Source organism: Natator depressus, chromosome 24, assembly GCF_965152275.1.
Source record: "Natator depressus isolate rNatDep1 chromosome 24, rNatDep2.hap1, whole genome shotgun sequence".
Classification (NCBI taxonomy): Eukaryota; Metazoa; Chordata; order Testudines; family Cheloniidae; genus Natator; species Natator depressus.
This window is the reverse complement of record NC_134257.1, coordinates 3428317-3446959: the sequence shown is the minus strand read 5'-3', so window position 1 is coordinate 3446959 and position 18643 is coordinate 3428317. Positions and strand designations below refer to the sequence as shown.

The window sequence follows — 18643 nt, the reverse complement described above, 5'->3', positions numbered from 1 at the left end:
GGCGAAGCCAAAATTTTGCAGAACCATCCGCTAATTCTGGACATCCAACCCCACACCTGGGCAACAGACTCCCATGGGATGGGAGCGAGAGCCACAGAAGTAAATAAAAGGGGCACTAGGTGGCAGGTTAGGTGCCTGAAATGCCGGGCCACTTCCTCAGCTCCTGCCAGCTCCATGAACAGCCCCCAAGCTGGCCATCATGAAAGCCGGCCAAAACGTGTCCCTCAAAACGTCTTTCAAGGGAAACTGGCTTTTCCCACCAACCTGAACCTGTTCGTGGTTGCCAAAGCGTATCCTCAAAATGAAACACGTTGGCTAGATCTGAAACTAAACAAAAAGATTTCACTTCTCTTTTAGTGGGAGAGCTTCTGTGGGGGAATAAAGAGGAAGGGTGAAAAACAAAAACATGGGCCTCTCTCTTTTTCTATATTTATCTGGCAGAAACATGCTCCATTTTCCAACCAGCCCCAGCCGCCATCAGAAGCCTTTTCTACCCACAGAGGGTGCACGGCTCTAACTCTGCTGGTATCTTTAGAGCCGCACAAGCCCTTTACAACGATACGGGTGCAAACCTGGCATACGGCTGCAATTCACCAAGTGTACAAAAAAGCCAAAATATGGCTGAAAACTTCCAAACCGGGCCGTAACAGGCAGGGAACCCCAGCAATGATTCAACCTGGGGACAGTCAGAACAAAACACATGCTCAGCCCTGCTTGTGGCCGCTTCCATCATTTCACACTGACTCAGCAGACAGTCTAGCCATCCGAGTGACAAGTCTGGAATCCGATTATATAAAGATGCTTATCCTGGTGTAGCTATTCCCACACAGCAAGGGGAACCAGGCCTCACGGGCATAGTTATACAGGTAGCCTATACCAGTAATTGCTTCTCTTGCAGACAATGCTTTTGCCAGTGGAGTTATACCAGCTCCCCCGACCCACATAAGACAGACACCTGGTAAAATTTCCTACCCAGCTCTAAACCCCATCCCTGTAAGATCAGGGGAAGCGGAAAGCAGTTTAAAATCGTAGCAACATAGGACCGGATGGGACCTTGAGTCCAGCCCACTGGCACTGAGGCAGGGCCAAGTAAACCTAGACCATCCCTGATGGGTGTTTGTCCAACTGGTTCTTTAAAAATCTCCAGTGATGGAGAGGCCACAACTTCCCTTGGAAGCTTGTTCCAGAGTTTAGGTGCCCCGAGAGTTTGAAAGTTTCTCCTGATATCATAGAATATCAGTGTTGGAAGGGACCTCAGGAGGTATCTAGTCCAACCCCCTACTCAAAGCAGGACCAATCCCCAACTAAATCATCCCAGCCAGGGCTTTGTCAAAACTTCTAAGGAAGGAGATTCCACCACCTCCCTAGGTAACGCATTCCAGTGTTTCACCATCCTCCTAGTGAAAATGTTTTTCCTAATATCCAACCTAAACCTCCCCCATTGCAACTTGAGACCATTACTCCTCGTTCTGTCATCTCCTACCACTGAGAACAGTCTAGATCCATCCTCTTTGGAACCCCCTTTCAGGTAGTTGAAAGCAGCTATCAAATCCCCCCTCATTCTTCTCTTCCGCAGACTAAACATCCCCAGTTCCCTCAGCCTCTCCTCATAAGTCATGTGTTCCAGACCCCTAATCATTTTTGTTGCCCTTCACTGGACTCTCTCCAATTATTCCACATCCTTCTTGTAGTGTGGGGCCCAAAACTGGACACAGTACTCCAGACGAGGCCTCACCAATGTCGAATAGAGGGGAACGATCACGTCCCTCGATCTGCTGGCTATGCCCCTACTTATACATCCCAAAATGCCATTGGCCTTCTTGGCAACAAGGGCACACTGCTGACTCATATCCAGCTTCTCGTCCCCTGTAACCCCCCTTGCTGCAGATGAAGCCCATTGCTTCTTGTCCTACCTCCAGTGGCCGTGGAGAACAATCGATCCCCGTCCCCTGTAGAACAGCCCTTCACACATTTGAAGACTTTTAGCAGGTCCCCACTCAGTCTGCTTTTCTCAAGACTAAACCTGCCCAGGCTTTTAACTTTTCCTCCTAGGTCAGGTTTTCAAACCCTCTGACCATTCTGCTGCCCTCCTCTGGACTCTCTCCAGTTTGTCCCCATCTCTCCTGAAGTCTGGTGCCCGGAACTGGCGTGAGCTTGTTAGTACCCAGGACAGTTCTCCAAAACCTCGTCGGCCACAAGCCTTTCAATCCAGACCCTGCAGTTGCACAACCCCAGCCCCCAATCCAGTTTAAATATTTGAAATGCAGCCCGCCCCCCATGTCTGCCAGAGCTGGGCCCACACTTAGTCTTGGGGAGACAGTGATGCCTCATGATAGTGCATGGAGGACTCCGGGGTTCCAATTCTGGCTCCGCAACTGGCTTGCTTGGTGACCTTGGGCAAGTCACTTCACCGCCCTGTGCCTCAGTTTCCCCACCTGTAAAATGAGGATCATGAAAGCAACCACCTTTGTAACATGCTTGGAAATCTATGGATGAAAAGCATGAGAGAAGAGCTAGGGAGGGGCCCAAGTTTTGCTTTGAATTTCAGGTTCATTCGAACCAAGAAACACAAAGGGCAAAGACCCAGCCAAAGCAAACCCACTAACTTCCATGTCACGCTGCTAAGGTTCAAAATAACACCCAGAAAGAGAGACTTGGATGACACCAGGTTCAAAGAAGTTATTTCTGTTCTGCTGGTGCCCAGACGCTCTCACTGGGATCTGGGCGCTGGGCGCTCCACATACATAGGCTGAGACAGTGCCTGTCCCGAAGAGCTTACCGCTGAAAAGGGCAAGGCAGGATCATTATCCCACGTGTACTGATGAGGAAATGAAGCGCAGAGGTATTGCAGAGAAGCAGCTGCCCAGCTGGGAACTGAATGCAGATCTTCCCCGTCCCTGGCCAGCATCTTAACCACCCCCTCCCTGCAGCTTGCCCATGGCGCACGTCTGATCTGCATTTTGCAGGGACAGGCAGCACGATAAACACCCTGCCGGGTGCCAGACAGAGAGTGAACACGGGTCTGCAGCAGGCGAACCGCAGGCCTCGTTCACGGCACAGAGCAGCGGCTCTGGTTCACAGCCAGGCCACGTGAACACTCCAGCAGATTAGCACCGGCGTTAAGGGGCTCGATTGCTCGTTGGGGCTGGGAGTTTGCAGCCGCTCTCATGCCCCAACACCTGCCCTGCTCCTTTGGGCCAGGCCCAGCGGCTGCAGGAAACCTGGCCAGAGGTTTGTGGCATAGCACAGGGGAAGCAAGCGAGCCAATCTGCGCTGGTGAGAGAGGGCAGAACCCCTCCCCAACCCCGATCTCCCCCACTCCCACTGAGGTCACTGTCAAGGGGCCTAAAGGTGAGTACACCTGTAACTGATGCTCACTTTACGGCCCCGAGATAGGGCAAGCCGCTGCTGACAGGCACTGTTGCTAGCACCCATGCGGAGGTGGCTGCCTTTGCCAGCGGCGGGCATCCTCACCGCACAAGGCAGCATGGGCAAACAAGGCGCTGCATGTGGGCAGCATCCCAGTGCCTCCCCCCACAAAAGATCTAGTGGTTACAAAGACCAGACTGGCTGAATAGGAGGTAAAGCTCCTCCCACCTGACAGATCTTCACCACTGTGCTGCAGAGCCCCTGCATGCGAATTATTCCTCCTCGTTAGCCCTGGCAAAAATGAGCTGGATTCTTATCCCGCCCTCATGCGCCGGCATCACCAGCAAAATCCCAGTTACAGAGGCTGTGTTACTGGAAGAGGCTTAGGTTGCAAGTGTGGGTCCTAAGAGGTCAGTTTTAGCTTCCCGCTGGAGTCTATAGCCCAGGACGTTAAGGCGGGGAGGAGAAAATAATCTTTTACCTTGCAAACGGATCACCGAACACGAGCCCGCGCATGTGCCCACTCCAAGAAAAGGGCAACAAAAACTATTAGGGGTATGGAACGACTTCCCTATGAGGAGAGATTAGTAAGACTGGGCCTTTTCAGCTTGGAAAAGAGACAGCTAAGGGGAGATATGATTGAGGTCTATAAAATCATGACTGGTGTGAAAAAAGTACATCAGGAAGTGTTATTTATTTCTTCTCCTAACACACGAACTAGGGGTCACCCAATGAAATGAATAGGCAGCAGGTTTAAAACAAACAAAAGGAAGTATTTCTTCACCCACGCACAGTCAACCTGTGGAACTCCTTGCCAGAGGATGTTGTGAAGGCCAGGACTATGACAGGGCTCAAAAAAGAACTAGATAAATCCATGGAGGTTAGGTCCATCAATGGCTACTAGCCAGGACGGGCAGGGATGGTGTCCCTAGCCTCTGTTTGCCAGAAGCTGGGGATGGATCACTTGATGATTCCCTATTCTGTTCACTCCCTCTGGGGCACCTGGCATTGGCCACTGTCGGAAGACAGGATACTGGGCTGGATGGACCTTTTGTTCTGATCCAGTAGGGCCGTTCCTATGTTCAAGGACCAAACACACAGTCATGCTCCTCAGGAGCCCAGGAAAGAAGTGTGGTCTAGTGGTGAGCAAGTGGAACTGGGAATCAGGACACCTGGGTTCCACTCCTGTAACTGCTGTGTGCCCTTACTTCCATCTGGCCCATCTGCGTGCCTTACTTCCTTCATCTATAAATTGAGAATAATACTGACTCAGGGCTTGAAAAAAATCCACTCATCAGTGGCAAGCAAGTAGCTTCTCCCCCGATCAGCGGGGAGGCCTATGCCAATGATTTCTACCAAATTCAAACTCCAACAGCAGCCACAGAAAGTTTCCAGTCCTTCGAGCCACGAAGACCGTCACCTGCCAAACGGGGCCTAGTGCAGCACAGAGTCTAGAAAGAAAAGTTTAAGCTGCTCAGACAAATATTACTGCACAAGGGCCAAGATTTCCAAAAGCCATGGGTGTCCAGAGCCCAATTTAAGATGCTTTCAAGGAGCGTGATTTTCAGAGCACAGATGCTCAGTGCTTTCTGAGCATTTAAGGTGTCTCCAATTGGGCACCCCCCAAAATATATTTTAGCCAACCAAAATCACTACTCACTTTGGAAAATCTCGGCTAAGGTTTTCCGAGGCAGGAGCTGAAAGTTAGGGGAAATGAGACAAGCACAGCTAGTCGAGTATAATTTAGCTATTCCAGCATAACTCCCCCGTGTGCACGCAGTATCCTGGAATAAAATAACTCTCACTGCAGAATAGTGTCCAGACCGGGTGCTCTCGCAAAACAGCTTATTCTGCAACAGGGACTCTGGTCAATTTCTCCACGTAGACCACCCTGGACTTCTAAATCGCACTCCTGCGTGCTGGACTCACGGACATCAATAAGAGCTTTGGGCGCTCACTACATTTCAAAGCCAGGCTGCTGATTTAGGAACCTATGTACAGAGTCAGAGGTGGGATTCGTCAAAAGCACGGAAATGACTTTGGCGCATAAGTCATGATGAAAGTCAGTGGAACTCATGCGTCTAGATCACTGCCACGCCCTTGAAAATTTCACTGTTAGGAGCCTAAATTTAGGTTCCTCTTTTCAAAAACGAGTACGGCTTTAGGGTACGGCTACACTGCAAAGAAACCCCGTGGCAGCAACTCTCAGAGCTGGGGTTAGCCCCGCAAGGCTAAAAATAGCAGAGCAGATGTTCCCGCTCAACTCTGAGCCCTCCCGCTTCACCCAGTTTCCAAGCCCAGGCTCCAGCCACGATCTTATTTTTTTAGCCCCGGAGCCTGAGCCCCGCAAGCCCAAGTCAATTGCCCCAGGCTCTCAGACTCAGCACCACAGGATTTTGTTCACAGCTGAGACGTACCCTTAGTTATAATGGGTCTAACCCAACTCAAGAAGCCAGGAGCTGTCTCAAGAGACGGCAAGAGTCAAGCAAACAAGAGGCTTGGAAAGGGAGCAGGTGATGACAGCCTCGGTCCATGGATACAGACACAGGAGACAAGCCAGCAGATGAGCAGAAACGAGACCCAGCCCACCGGCGGGAAGCTGAAACTGGAGTCAAGGCACAAACATTAACCAGGGCAGGAATTAGCCATGGGAACAGCTTCCCCAGGGGATTTTCGTTTCTGAGAGAGACGCGTGACACGCACGGCAGTTCCCAGCCGTCTCCTGGACAAAGCTAGCTGAATTAGGTTGAAGCGTCGTACGAGTTTGTTGTATTACGTATGATTGGGGGATTGTGCAGAATGTCTCTGGGAGGCAGACAACGAAGGTAAACCCTGGGAAGTGTTACGAGTGTCAAAGAAATCTTTGAAACAGTGTGCCAGACCAGAGCGAACTTTGCGTTCAGTGGGTTTCCTAGGAAATCCCCAGCAGGAGGTGAACGCAGATGCACCCTCCCCTTCTCCGGCCATGCAAAAACCCAGCCTTGTGAAGCTATGCCCTGAGCAGAGACCTGTTGTCTATTAATCACCCGCTCCGGGAATCTCTAGACCAAAGAGCCCAGCTGGATAAAGACCAGGCTGATTTATTCATGGCGCCCAACGTGTTATGAACTTGTAACCGCAGGGAAACCCCGGGTGAGGTTTGAAGGACTGACCCCGCCCAGAGCCCTTGTTGGAGCTGGGGGAGATCTCTGCTGAGTTTATCAACATGAGGGTGGGTTCTTTTATTGGGTCTTCTCCATAGAGCTTTCACCTTAAAAATAGACGTGCTTGCGTAGGAAAAGGGGCGGGGCGCCTTACCACGAAGAAAGCAAAGCGAGCTGGCTGAGCAGGCTGGCTCACTGGGAAGCTCCCCGTGCAGGCAGGGAGCTGCGCAGCCTGGAAATAACCCGGACCGGGGGGGGGGGAACGCACATCTCCGCCCCAGAGGGGTGGCAGTCAAGGAGCCGGGAGTCTAGAAGTGGGTGTCCTTGCTGGACGATGAGGGGGGAATACAGGAGACATAGGCACTGGTCCAGCCGGCGGTTATGGGCTTGCTGCAAAAAACACCAGGTGGGTTTTCTGGCCTGTGCAACGCAGGAGGTCAGACTAGATGATCACAATGGTCCCTTTGGGCCTTGATCTATGGAGGAGCCAGTCCAGGGCATCCTCTCTAGCAGCACTGGATCTGGGGACCAGCGAGAGCAGATCCAGCTGTCCCTGAAGAAGTTACCGCCACGAAAAGGGGAGGCTGCAGAGACCCGCAATTGCCTCTGAGCCCAGAGGGATAAAACTTGCTACCAAGAGCGGGAGCAAAGCCAGATGGGCTGGGGGTGGAAAACAATCCATCACTTTTGCAAGGTCTGTTTGTAAATAAAGCAGCCCGCTGGCATTTCCCTGCTGGTTTCCCATCTTCCCACCTCAGCACCTGCCCCCGTTCTGGCTGCCTTCCACCTACACCTACACCCACACACCCCCGGACACACACACTGGACATCACAGCGTGCGTCATGGGGTAATAACGCAGAACCAATGCGGAGACGCACGGGAGGGCAGCATCTGCCACTTGTCCCAGCACACGACCTCGAGGGGCTGCCAGCTGGGACTGGCCTGGCTCCATCAGCATTTCAGGGTACTTGGGATGGGGGAAAAAAAGGCCCATAGGGTTGGATCTAATTATTCATGTGTTTTTCCCCCACAGTGTATTTATAAAAGTTAAAAATCTTTCCCCACCGGCATCCAGAATCGCAGCCCAACAGCACCAGGGTCCAGTGGATAAGGTTGATACATCTGCAGGGCACAGGGCACCAGACTAGGAATGATGAAAGCTGAGTTCCATTCCCAGCTCTGCCACGGACATGTGGGCAAGTCACTGCCTCACTCTGTGACTCAGTTTCCCCTCTCACCTTTTGTCTATCCAAAGTGCAAGCGCTTTGGGGCAGGGACTGTCTCTCACTACGTGTCTGTGCAGCACCCGGCACAATGGGGCACTCCTCTAGACTGGGGACTTTTAGACGATAATGTACTGTAAAAAATTATGACCAATAACCAAGAGGCCATGTCTGCTCTAGGGCACCTATCCACTGGGTTCCCTCCACCCTCAAACCAGTATCAAAATTAGTTTAAGGGCTTGCAATTAGCAAAACAGGACATCACCGTTTCAGGATTCATAGATCTTAAACCACAAGGACTCACCTCCTGCATAGCCCAGGCCAGAGAAGTCCACCCAAGTCCTGTACTGAGCCACGGAAGCCAGTCTGGCTCTGAAGACGTCAAGAGACGGAGAAGCCACCACCTCTCTTGGTAAATTCTTCCCTCTTCACAGAAAGAGCGCTGTGGGGGTGGCTTTGTGGCTGAACCATGCTTTATTCCTGCCTTTATTAACAGGGGCAAGAAGCCTCCACGCTGTAACTCTCCAGGATCCAGGTTTTACCCTAGGTGCTTACCATGCAGGCATTTGAAAATGGGGATGGGTATTACAGGAGGGAAGGTGAGTTTTAAACTGCCCCACCCCCTGGAGATGGGTTATGTTACATGGTGCTGCTGCACTCAGGCGGTATTTGTGATTCATGCCACTGGCGCCACCTTCAGCAGGTCTATGAATCTAAATCAAATAAACACAGTTAAATCAGGATGGTTTTAATAAGGGTGAGATGACACAATGCTTCGCACACCTGCCACTGCCTTGAGTCCGGTCTCTCCGCTGGAGGAGCCAACCCAGAGATAGCACTAGTAGGAAACGGTAGCACAGACACAGCTCTATGGGACTGTTCACCTACAGACCGCACAAGGCTCCGCAACAATGGGGAAACTGAGGCATAGAAATCAGAAGGTCACACAAGGAGTTGAGCGGGAAATAGAACCCAGGAGTCCTGGAGCCCAGTCTAGAGCCTTCCCCACAGGGCCACCCTGTCACCCTATTGCTTAGCCACACCATGCAAAAGCAGGGCCCTCAATTAGAGATCTGTCACGTTTCATCCTCATCTGGAGAATGCCACGGGACATTTCACAGCCCCTGAGTGACGCAGCCCAGTCGATCTCATTTTTAACTGCAGACCAGGTCTTAGCATCAATGAGAATCACACCCACTGCTTCTTGGGCAAGCCACCTCCCTGCTCTGTGCCTCAGTCTCCCCATCTTACAGATGGGGATAAGGATACTGTGCTCCTGTGGAAAGCGCTTTGAGATCTATAGATGAAAATGGCTAGATAAGAGCTAGAGGGTTATTTCTTATCTTTAGCATCATTGACTATCAATGGCCTGGATCAGCCTGTCAGAGATCCTCTCTCTCTCTCCTCATGACATGCTGGAGATCAGCAGAGGCCCTGATGCTACATCCCTCTCGACAGGACAGAGAGGGGTGGCTAGCACAGGGTTCTGTGGAAGGGCCCGCAGGTCTGCCCTGCCTGTTGACTTCCAGGGCACATAGCAGTGACCTGCTCTTTGAGGCGAGGCAGGGGATCAACATAGGTCGGTGTGAGAGGGCGGGGAGCGGACAGTCCTGTCTATCTTAGGGTACGTCTACCCTGTAATAAAACCCGAATGGCTACACTGCAATTTTATAGCCCCACAGCCCGAGTCAGCGGACACGGGCCAGCCACAGGTGTAGACAAACCCTCTGGCACTTACATGGCCCCTCATGACCACAGCACTCGAGCCCGTCCACAATCTGCCCCATATTTATCCTCACAACAGCCTTAGGGGAAACTGGGGAAACTGAGCCACAGAGAGACCAAGCACTCGAAGTCACACAGGGAGTCAGAGAGAGCAGGGGATTGAATCTAGAGCTGCCTAGGACTTGGGCGATCTAACCACTGGGCCATCCTCTCTCTCGGCTAGAACTTGGTTGCTAGCTGCTGTCTAGCAGAGGAGCCGAGATGACTGAGCAGCCTGGTTGTTTTTGTCATTTTAAATGCCAGACAGGGGCTGCGAGCCTTCGCATGGGGAGGTGTGTGGGGCGGGGGGGACTGCTATTCCAAAGTGAAAAAAAAGTGAATAAATTCAAAGGACCAGAAGGGACCATTGTGATCATCTAGCGTGACTTTTTTGTTCGGTGTCTGTACAGCTCCTAGCGCCACAAGGTCCTGGCCAATGATTGGGGTGCCTACGCACTACCGTAATGCACCTAATAAACAATAACGTACAGCGCCCAGCACAGTGGGAACCTGGTCCCCAACTGGGGCTCCTAGGCGCTACCATAATACATCTAATAACTATTAATAATCACACCCACAATAGAGGCCAGAGAATCCTTCCCCCACGTCCCGTGATGTCTGTAGGAGCTGGCGCGCATCTCTGAGAGACGCCCAATCTCAATGTAAGGACTCCAAGCGACGGAGAATAAATGAGTAAATGTTCCAGCTTAGTAGCCGAACGATTCCCTCCTACACCCGTAAGACCTGGGGATTGGCGACAACATCTGCTTGCGTTCCAAACTATGTTTTTGGTTCCATACGGCTAGCTGGCTGGATACAATGGGACAGCTTTCCCCTGCTGTCCACCACATCACGGCCACCTCCACCCCCCGCCGGGCCTGTGCAGTGAGCGCCCCTCGGCTGGAGCAGGGGGGCAGCTGGCTGGGGGGGGGGGGGGGGGCAAGGCCTGGGCAGCAGAAACAGGATCTCACATGGACACTCAATCCTACGGGAGGCTAGGGGTGCTGCCGGCTCCGCTAATCAGATGCCCGCGGATGGCAGGCCAAATTTCAGAGAGCACCCCTGTTAAAACCCACACACGTGGCCGCCACGCTGAGCTGCTCAGGGTGCCACGGCGCTGGTTAGAGAGGGGCTTAGGTTGCATAAGTACCCCAGCAGGGAGGGAGGTGGGGAAGGCTTACCAGACGGCTGTTCCACTTGGGCAGATAAACTCCAGCCCTTCCCAGGTAAAAGCACCAAGAAGTAGGTCACGAAGAAGCTTTTCTCACTGGCTAAGGAGAGCTGCGGCTATTCATAGCCCTGAACGCCAGCTCCACGTCCCCACCTCTCCTCAGCTGGGAAGCTGGAAAGAGGCCACCGACAAAATTTACTTAACTCTCCATTGTTTGCAGTTCCCTCTTAGAAGCTCAAACAACAGGAAAAAAAAATCTTTCTTCTCCACCGCCCTGGGTCTCCTCCAGCCCTCACCCCCTCCCCATACAACCATCTGAGCTTAGAGCTTTGCAAGACTTCACAAACGTTTTGCCTCCCAGTTCTGATCTGCCAGCCAGACCTCTCTCATCATCAGAAAACCAGGCAGCAGCCCCCACTTGGTTTTACGGTGAAAGTGTTGCAACACACACACACACACGCCGCCCCAACTTCATACACGCACGCGGAATCAGAGGCCTCATGAGCCAGGTACAATCCCAGTGCTGCCGGCTCTCCTGATTTTGTTGCAACTTTCGCAATTTTTGGTGGAACAGAAGAAGAATTGCCAGATTAGAACAGATCCACCTAGCCAGTATCCTGTGTCTGACAGCGGCCAGCACCAGCTGCTTCAGAGGAAGGTGTAAGAACCCCACATCAGAAAGATGTGGGATCATCTGCCCCCCTCCTCCCCAGGATGGTCTATTACGATAACTCTTGATATTCATGTTATCCATATAAAGGTCCAATCCCTTTCTGGATCCTGCTAAATTCTTGGCCTCAATGACTTCCTGTGGCAGTGAGTTCCACTAGCTAATCAAACATTGGGTGAAAAAGTATTTCCTTTTGTCAGAGTTTAATTTCCACCTTGTTCCTGTGTTATGAGATGGGGAGAACCGACATTCCCGACCAGCCTTTGCTAGGCTTAGTTTTCGTTAGCTTATATATGCTTTGATCCCTTCCCATGTTTTCTTCTGAAAGCCACAGCTCCCAGAGGCATGTGATTACGAGACTCAGTATTGCCAATGTCAAGTGTTCAAAAATCTTGAGTTGGGTCCAAAAAGCGTGAGAGTTGTAATTTTTTTTAAACCAGATTTTTTTTTAAATTGTACACTTCGCGGGGTTTTTCCTTTGCCTGCTAGATTTTGAGCTTTTATGGCACATTCTGGACATATTTTCAAGCTTTTCTCTGCAACCACAAAAGCTAGACACTTGACTTTAAAAAATGAAAGCTGGGATTCTCACGCAGTCACGGGATTCCAAGCACAGGGGTGTCACCAAATTTTATGAGACATGGGAGAAGATTGTGAGAGTTCATGAAGTATGTTTCTAGCCCTCCCGATTCAAGGGAGGCAAAAACCAGAACCCCAAATTCATTATTCCTGCCCTAAAACTCACAATTTTAAGCCTCTCTCAGGATTTGGGGGGTGAGGGGGTCGTTCGAATTTTCTACCAGGTCCCTTTGGCCTTGTCTATATGAGAAAACTTGTATTGGTTTAACTAAAAATCTATTAAACCCATCTAGTTAAATCAGTGCAAATCCCCTAATGCAGATGCACCTGAACCCGCTTAAATCAGTAAATTACAGGCACGAGCTGATTCAAGCATGCGTTTGCCCCAATTTAACTAAATCTATTTTAAAACTGATTGAATTACACTGGTGCAACTTTCCTCATACAGACAAGAACTGGACTGGAAAACTGGCTTCTATTCCAGGCAGCAGGAGTAGCACCACTGCAAATCCCTGGGGAGCGATTCTCCAGCGCCTTGCACTTACTGCATTCCTTTACACCAGTGCAAACTGCCTGTAAAAGGCAAGTTTCAGAGGAGCAGCCGTGTTAGTCTGTATTTGCAAAAAGAAGAGGAGGACTTGTGGCACCTTAGAGACTAGCCAATTTATTTGAGCATAAGCTTTCGTGAGCTACAGCTCACTTCATCGGATGCATTCAGTGGAAAATACAGAGAGGAGATTTATATACACACAGAACGTGAAAAAATGGGTGTTATCATACACACTGTAAGGAACTAAATCACAATGCTTTCACAGCCCCTCCGCCCTCCCTTTGCACGCATGTTACGCCAGCATGGCACGATTTTGCACAAGTGAATCACACTGTAAAATGGGCCTGGTTTGTACCCACGCCAGGGATTGAAACAGGCAGTTTTGGTGAAGAGACCCTGTGCAGCCCTGGGCTGGATTATTTGCTCCCTCGCTTCCCTATCTCAGTCCCCTAGCTAAACAGCTCCCCGCTCATTCTGGCAGCAAGAATCCCGCTTGGGCCCTCTCTGATTCACAAGCAGGAGCTCCAGAGAGAGACCCGTCACAACATGCCCTCCTGGCCCAGATCCCCAAGCTCCAAGGAGGAACAGCATGGCAATGGCCAGCATGCGTAATCTAAATGCAGGGCAGACGTGGGGCATTTCCACGGGCAGGGGCAGAGAAGTCCCGTTTCCTAAGCAGCCCTGTCTCTCCACCCCTGATAACTTCAGTTCCCAAACGCCCCACAGTTTGCAATGCAGAGGTCACCCTCACCTACACCAGCTCACTCCCAGCCCATCATCACAGCTTCCAGACCATTCATTGTGTCTCCTGTTTCCACCCGCGACCCCTCCTTGCAAATCAAAACCTTTGACAGTCAAAGCCGCCTCATTAGCCCCAGACAACCTGAGCGGGGAAGTGAGCAGCCCCGGGACATAGCCCGATCTTCACCCCAAGGACAGGGCAGAGGCTTGGAACGGGAAGGCCAGCTGCCCCCATCACATGTCACTTTAACCTGTGGGTGGGGGGGATTTTTGTTTCTTTACAAACTCCCATTAGTAAATATTTACATTTCAGTAGCACATAGCAGTCCCAGCCAAGATTGGGCCTCACTGTGCCAGGCGCTGTACAAACCTAGCAAGTGACAGTCCCTGCCCCAAATTCACTTCACACAACAAACCGAGCCTGGTCAACCCACCAGCCCTCTAATCCCAGAATCTCCAAATCCAAGTAACTCGCCAGGCTCCTGGCGTCAGGTCAGAATTATCTTCATCTCCCCAACCAGGAGGCAGAATCGCGGAGAGGGGAAGTGACTTGCCATCCAGCAGCCGAGCCAGGAATGGAGCTCAGGTGAGTCCTGCTCCCCCAGAGACAGAAAGAGAACCCAGCAGGGCCAACTCCTGCTCCTTCCTGTAACCCCCAGACCCTACTGCCTTCATCCCACCCACTGAGACCCCGTCATATCTGGCGGAGCTGGCGACGGCTGCTCAGCCGCTTGCACCAAAGCTGTGCGGAGTTTTACGGCTGGAATGTTACACTGCCGTAATTACAGCTCCCACACCCCGGGACTCGTCCACCAACGTGCTCGGGCGGGGGGGAGACTGCACCTACGGGGCAACGCAGAACATACCTTCGAAGGAGCCCAGAGTGCAAGAGGCCAGATCCTGTTTGCAGTTTAGGCTGGTGCAAACCCAGAGCCGCATCCATGGATTCGCTCTGGGTTTACACCTGTGTGACTGCAAACAGAATCTGGCCAGATGTCTGCAGCCGTGCAAAGAGAGTGCCGCATGCTACCAGATCACCAGAGTGATACGCTCCCTTTGCACGGCTGCAGACGACCACACAAAGGGCCGGACAATGATGAGTCAGGTCCCCTGTTGGACCCTGCCATACTGGACAGGGGTCCACCTCTCGCATGGAGCCCTTTGCAGGGTCAGGCCCTAAATAAGCAGCGCATCAGCCTGCAGGATCCCCAGGCAACCAGGTCTAGACACCAAAGCAGCGTCTTTGCTCTCCTCCCGCTCCAGCGATTCACGCAGCCCATGTGCCTTTGGCAACCGATTCACCTTCACAACTCCCTCCCCGCTGTCGTCTGCTCCTCCACAGGATGAGCCTTACAGTCGAGCTCAAAGACCCCTCAGAAGATCGGAGACCCATGGCGCTGCACGCACACAGCGAGAGACACTAACAGCCCCAAAGAGCTTACATTCGAAAGAGACAAGCCTGGCAAAGGGAAACCGAGGCACAGAGAGGGGGCAGTGACTTGCCCAAGGTCACCCGGCAGGGCAGTGGCAGAGTTAGGAACAGAACCTAGATCTCCTGACTCCCAGTCTAGCACCCTACCCTCTAGACCATGCAGCCACTCACAGAAAGCTCATCATTTCTCCCCTCTAATGCACCACACATCTCCTCCCCACCCCAGAAGGTGCACTTCAGCGCACTTGGTGGGACCCTCGCTAAGCTGTGGTCACCCCAGATGAAGGTGTCACATCCGATGAAGTGAGCTGTAGCTCACGAAAGCTTATGCTCAAATAAATTTGTTAGTCTCTGAGGTGTGACAAGTCCTCCTTTTCTTTTTGCAGATACAGACTAACACGGCTGCTACTCTGAAACCATCAGCTTTGAGACTCCACGGCTCCCTGCCTTTGCAGGTTCTTCACCTCCCCACGGCAGGTAACCCAAACTCTGCGTTTGATTTAACAAGCGTTCAGGGGCGCTGGGACAATGGGTCTCACTGGGGCGCTGAGAGCCATTGAACCAAAGTGTAAACCCTGCATAGGATGGAAACCACTTCAAGCCAGGAGGTGCGGCAGCCCCCTTAGTTCCAGCACCGTTGCAAGCCTTGGCCATCTCTCCTCTGCATGAACGTTCACCAAAGCTAGGGCTTAACCCGGTACTTTTGGACACGGATACATGTGCAATTAGGCTTCACCTACAGATCATCTGCAATGCCACAAGCCCGAAGCTCTTCCAGGCTGTGCAGCGTCACTAGAGCTCCCGCGGAAAGCACATTCCATCCCATGCAAGCAGGTTTAGTATAAGAATCACTGAGTGACGTTCTCCAGCCTGTGTAACGCGTGAGGTCAGGCCCAATGATCAGACACATCCCTTCCAGCCTCGAAATCCATGGACTAAAGTTAAGTAGAGTTTTGCTTGAAGGCCTCTGACATCACTTTAACCCTCGATTACTAGTCCGCAGCACACAAACTAAACACCCCAGGCACCCAGGCTCCCCTGAGCCTCCCAGCCAGGAAAGGAGCCATCTCCTCATCGAAATTAAGTCATCTGTTCATTAAGTCCGGGGATTCAGAGCAGAGAGCAGCAGTGACTCCAGGGGAGTCGTGTTGGTGTTAAGGGAGATCAGGATCAGACTCCGGCTGCCTCCGAGCTCAGATCAGTCCCAACACAATCCAGAACTGCTGTGATTAAGCAACAGCCAACCCCAGGGGCCCTGTGAAGCGATTTTTTTTTTTAAACCTCTTCTTCAGTTATTACTTCAAGGCCTGAAGGGGAAATTGACTCACACGCCCTTTCATGATGAGAAAAGCTTCCCAACCCTGACAGAGACCTGGGGCAGGATTCTGGTCTCACACCTGGGGTAAATCGGGAGTAACTCCTTAGTAGTTAACTTTGGTGCACCAGAGTGAGACTGGTGCAAGCAGGATCAGAATCCAGGCCCTCGCTCTCACAGATCCAGGTGAGCAAAGCTGGCAGAGGGAAGCATGACAGGAAGATCCCAGTGAATCTGACTGGGAGCATCGAACATTTACACCTCTCCCCACCCCCAATCAAAACTTATTTTTGCTACTGCCTCAAAAAAAGGGACTATCACCCCGGGGTGAAAGAGCTACAAAGTGCAGGAAGTTCCCCGGCCTGCCCCAAATCAAGGTGATATTCGCCCAGTTGCCAGGCCAGGTTGCCATCTTTCATTTGCATGAACATGCAAGGATACGTGAAGCGACTAGGGTTTTCTGAATTTGCACCAGTGCTGAGAAATTCCTCCTCTGCATCACAGGGGCATTCAAGTCTTATCTAGACTGGGGATTTTTTGCACTGATGTAGTTACACCAACGCAAATCCTTAGTGTAGACACACTAGTGCTAGTGTAAAAAAAAAAAAAGGTGATTTGCACCAGTGATGGCTTTCACCTGGATGGGGGCACACCTCTGTTTACACCAGCGCAGACCACTTTTTGCACTGAGGTTTGCACTAGTGTAGCTATAATCATGCACAGAGGAGCCCTACACCATGGATAACCCATACAGAAAAGCTGGGTGGGTTTCAGTGTATGGGGAGGAGGGCCTTATACACCTCCTTGTTTTTCCACCTGGCAGGCACTTAAATTCACACCATGAATTTCACATTTCATTTTCCCAGGAGCAAATTATTCTTAAACCAAAGGCAAAAAAGAAAGGGGGGGGGGAAGGCTTGTAGGAATACTCAGACCACATCCCCCCTCCTCTCCTGATCCCCTGTGTCCCCACTTTGATCCCAGACCCTCCAGCCTCACCTACAGTGCATGTGGGATCTATTCCACCCTGCGGGGGACAGCAGAAGGGTGGGTCTGATCATTCAAAAGGGACCCAGCAGCCTGCAGACAGCCCCTCTCTTGAAAATGCTCCATCTCCACAGGCCAGGGAGCGAGGAAACGAGCCAGGTACAATGACCCCCCCACCCCCGTACAATAAAAATAAACCCCCCCCCCCCAACACACGGACACACACACAACAGAAGAGGTGGGAAATGAAACGCAGGCTGCGATTTATCTGATCAGGATCCCTCCCTTTTAAAAAAAAAAAATCTTTCCCTCTCCATCCACCAGCTCTTCCCCACCGCATGCATTCCCCACCTGGCCACAACCCCAGGAAAGGGCCTGGCTTGGGAGGCCTTTTTGTGTGTGTGTGTGTGTGTCGGGGGGAGCAACAATTAAAATCATGCACATTACACAAGCCCACAAACAATCCACAAACAACACCCTCCCCCTTCGGTGTTAATGAAGAATCTCCTCTTGTAAACCCCCCCCCCAATTCCCAAGCCTTCCCCTCCTGCCTGGGACTCACCCCAACAATGGGCGAGCAGGAGCCTGCTCTGCGCCTTGGCCGGTTCGGTCGCCGCGCGTCGGGTGGGTGGATGCAAACTTTGATCCGGCGTGAAGCGGGCTTCACGCCGTGTTTTTCAGAGGGCGACTTCACTCACCATTGCGGCGCCCGGCCGGCCAGTCCGGGTTCCCCTTAACAACCGGGGCGCAGCTTCTCTTCTGTAGCTTCTTGTGCCTTTTGTTAGATTCCAACCCCCCCTCCCTCCACACACACACACACCCACCCACACACACACAACTGCAATTTAATGGTGGGCTTTGCCTTCCTCCCCCCACACACTTTCTTCTTCTTCGCAACGACAGTTTAAAAAAAAAAAAAAAGGCAAAACGCGTCGCTTCCCAAAAAATCCCCCCCCCCCCTTTCCAAAATCCACGGGAAATGCCCTCCGTTTACCAGGCTGCGGCTTGCCTCGCTTTGCGCCGACTGCAAAAGGTAACCAAAAAAAACAACAAAAAAATCCCGGTGCAAAGAAAGCGCCTGGAAATTGCGGATCCCGGCTGCCAGCCTGCGAGTGTGTGAACGCAAAGTCCTCCCTGAGCCCCCCCCGGCTGTTCTAGGAACCGGTTCCCTCCCCCTCCAGCTCTCCCATTGTCTCAGAGATGAAGTTCCCAGAGTCCCCCCCCCCTCGCCCGCATCTTGTTTAGTGTGTTGGTGTTAAAGGGAAAGAGCCAAGGGGGGGGGGGGGGGGAAGGGCACTGTCTGGCAGTTTTCTTCATTGAAGATTCCTGCCAGAGGAAGGAGCCATCCAGCCCTCCCAGATTTTAGCTGGGGGTGGGGGGAAATGAAATGGTTGCGCGCGACTTTCCTGTGATTTTCTCGCAAGCCGGGGGGGAGCGAGATGGGGATTCCTAACCTGGCGCAGGCCCTGGGCCCTGGTGTGTCTGGCCTGCTGCTTGGTTCAGTCCCTTGGGGGTTGGAGGGGAAGGGAAAAGATGGGGGTAAAGCCACAGAGAGAGAGAGAGAGAGAGACCCCCCCAGGCTGAACATAACGACCGGTTGCAGAAAATAAGGGCCCCGATCCTGCAAATATTTCGTGTGGCTGGGTGACTTCGGTCCTGCAAACGGAGCCATGGTGACTGACCCCGTGGGGTGATGCT

At 52.1% G+C, this 18643-nt stretch overlaps 1 protein-coding gene across 5 annotated transcripts in view; it reads right to left on the bottom strand.

The window, feature by feature from the left end:
• VANGL2 (VANGL planar cell polarity protein 2) overlaps window positions 1-18075 on the bottom strand; it is a 42721-nt gene extending 24646 nt beyond the window's left edge. For 2 of the 5 annotated variants that reach the window (XM_074938392.1, XM_074938393.1), the window contains exon 1: window positions 17940-18075. The gene's annotated coding sequence lies outside the window, so the exon portion shown is untranslated. Of the gene's footprint in view, window positions 1-8040; window positions 8450-10681; window positions 10843-17507; window positions 17721-17939 lie in introns of those variants that run through there. The other 3 variants (XM_074938394.1, XM_074938395.1, XM_074938396.1) reach the window with 3 other exon arrangements.
• Between the last annotated feature and the right edge of the window lie 568 nt (window positions 18076-18643).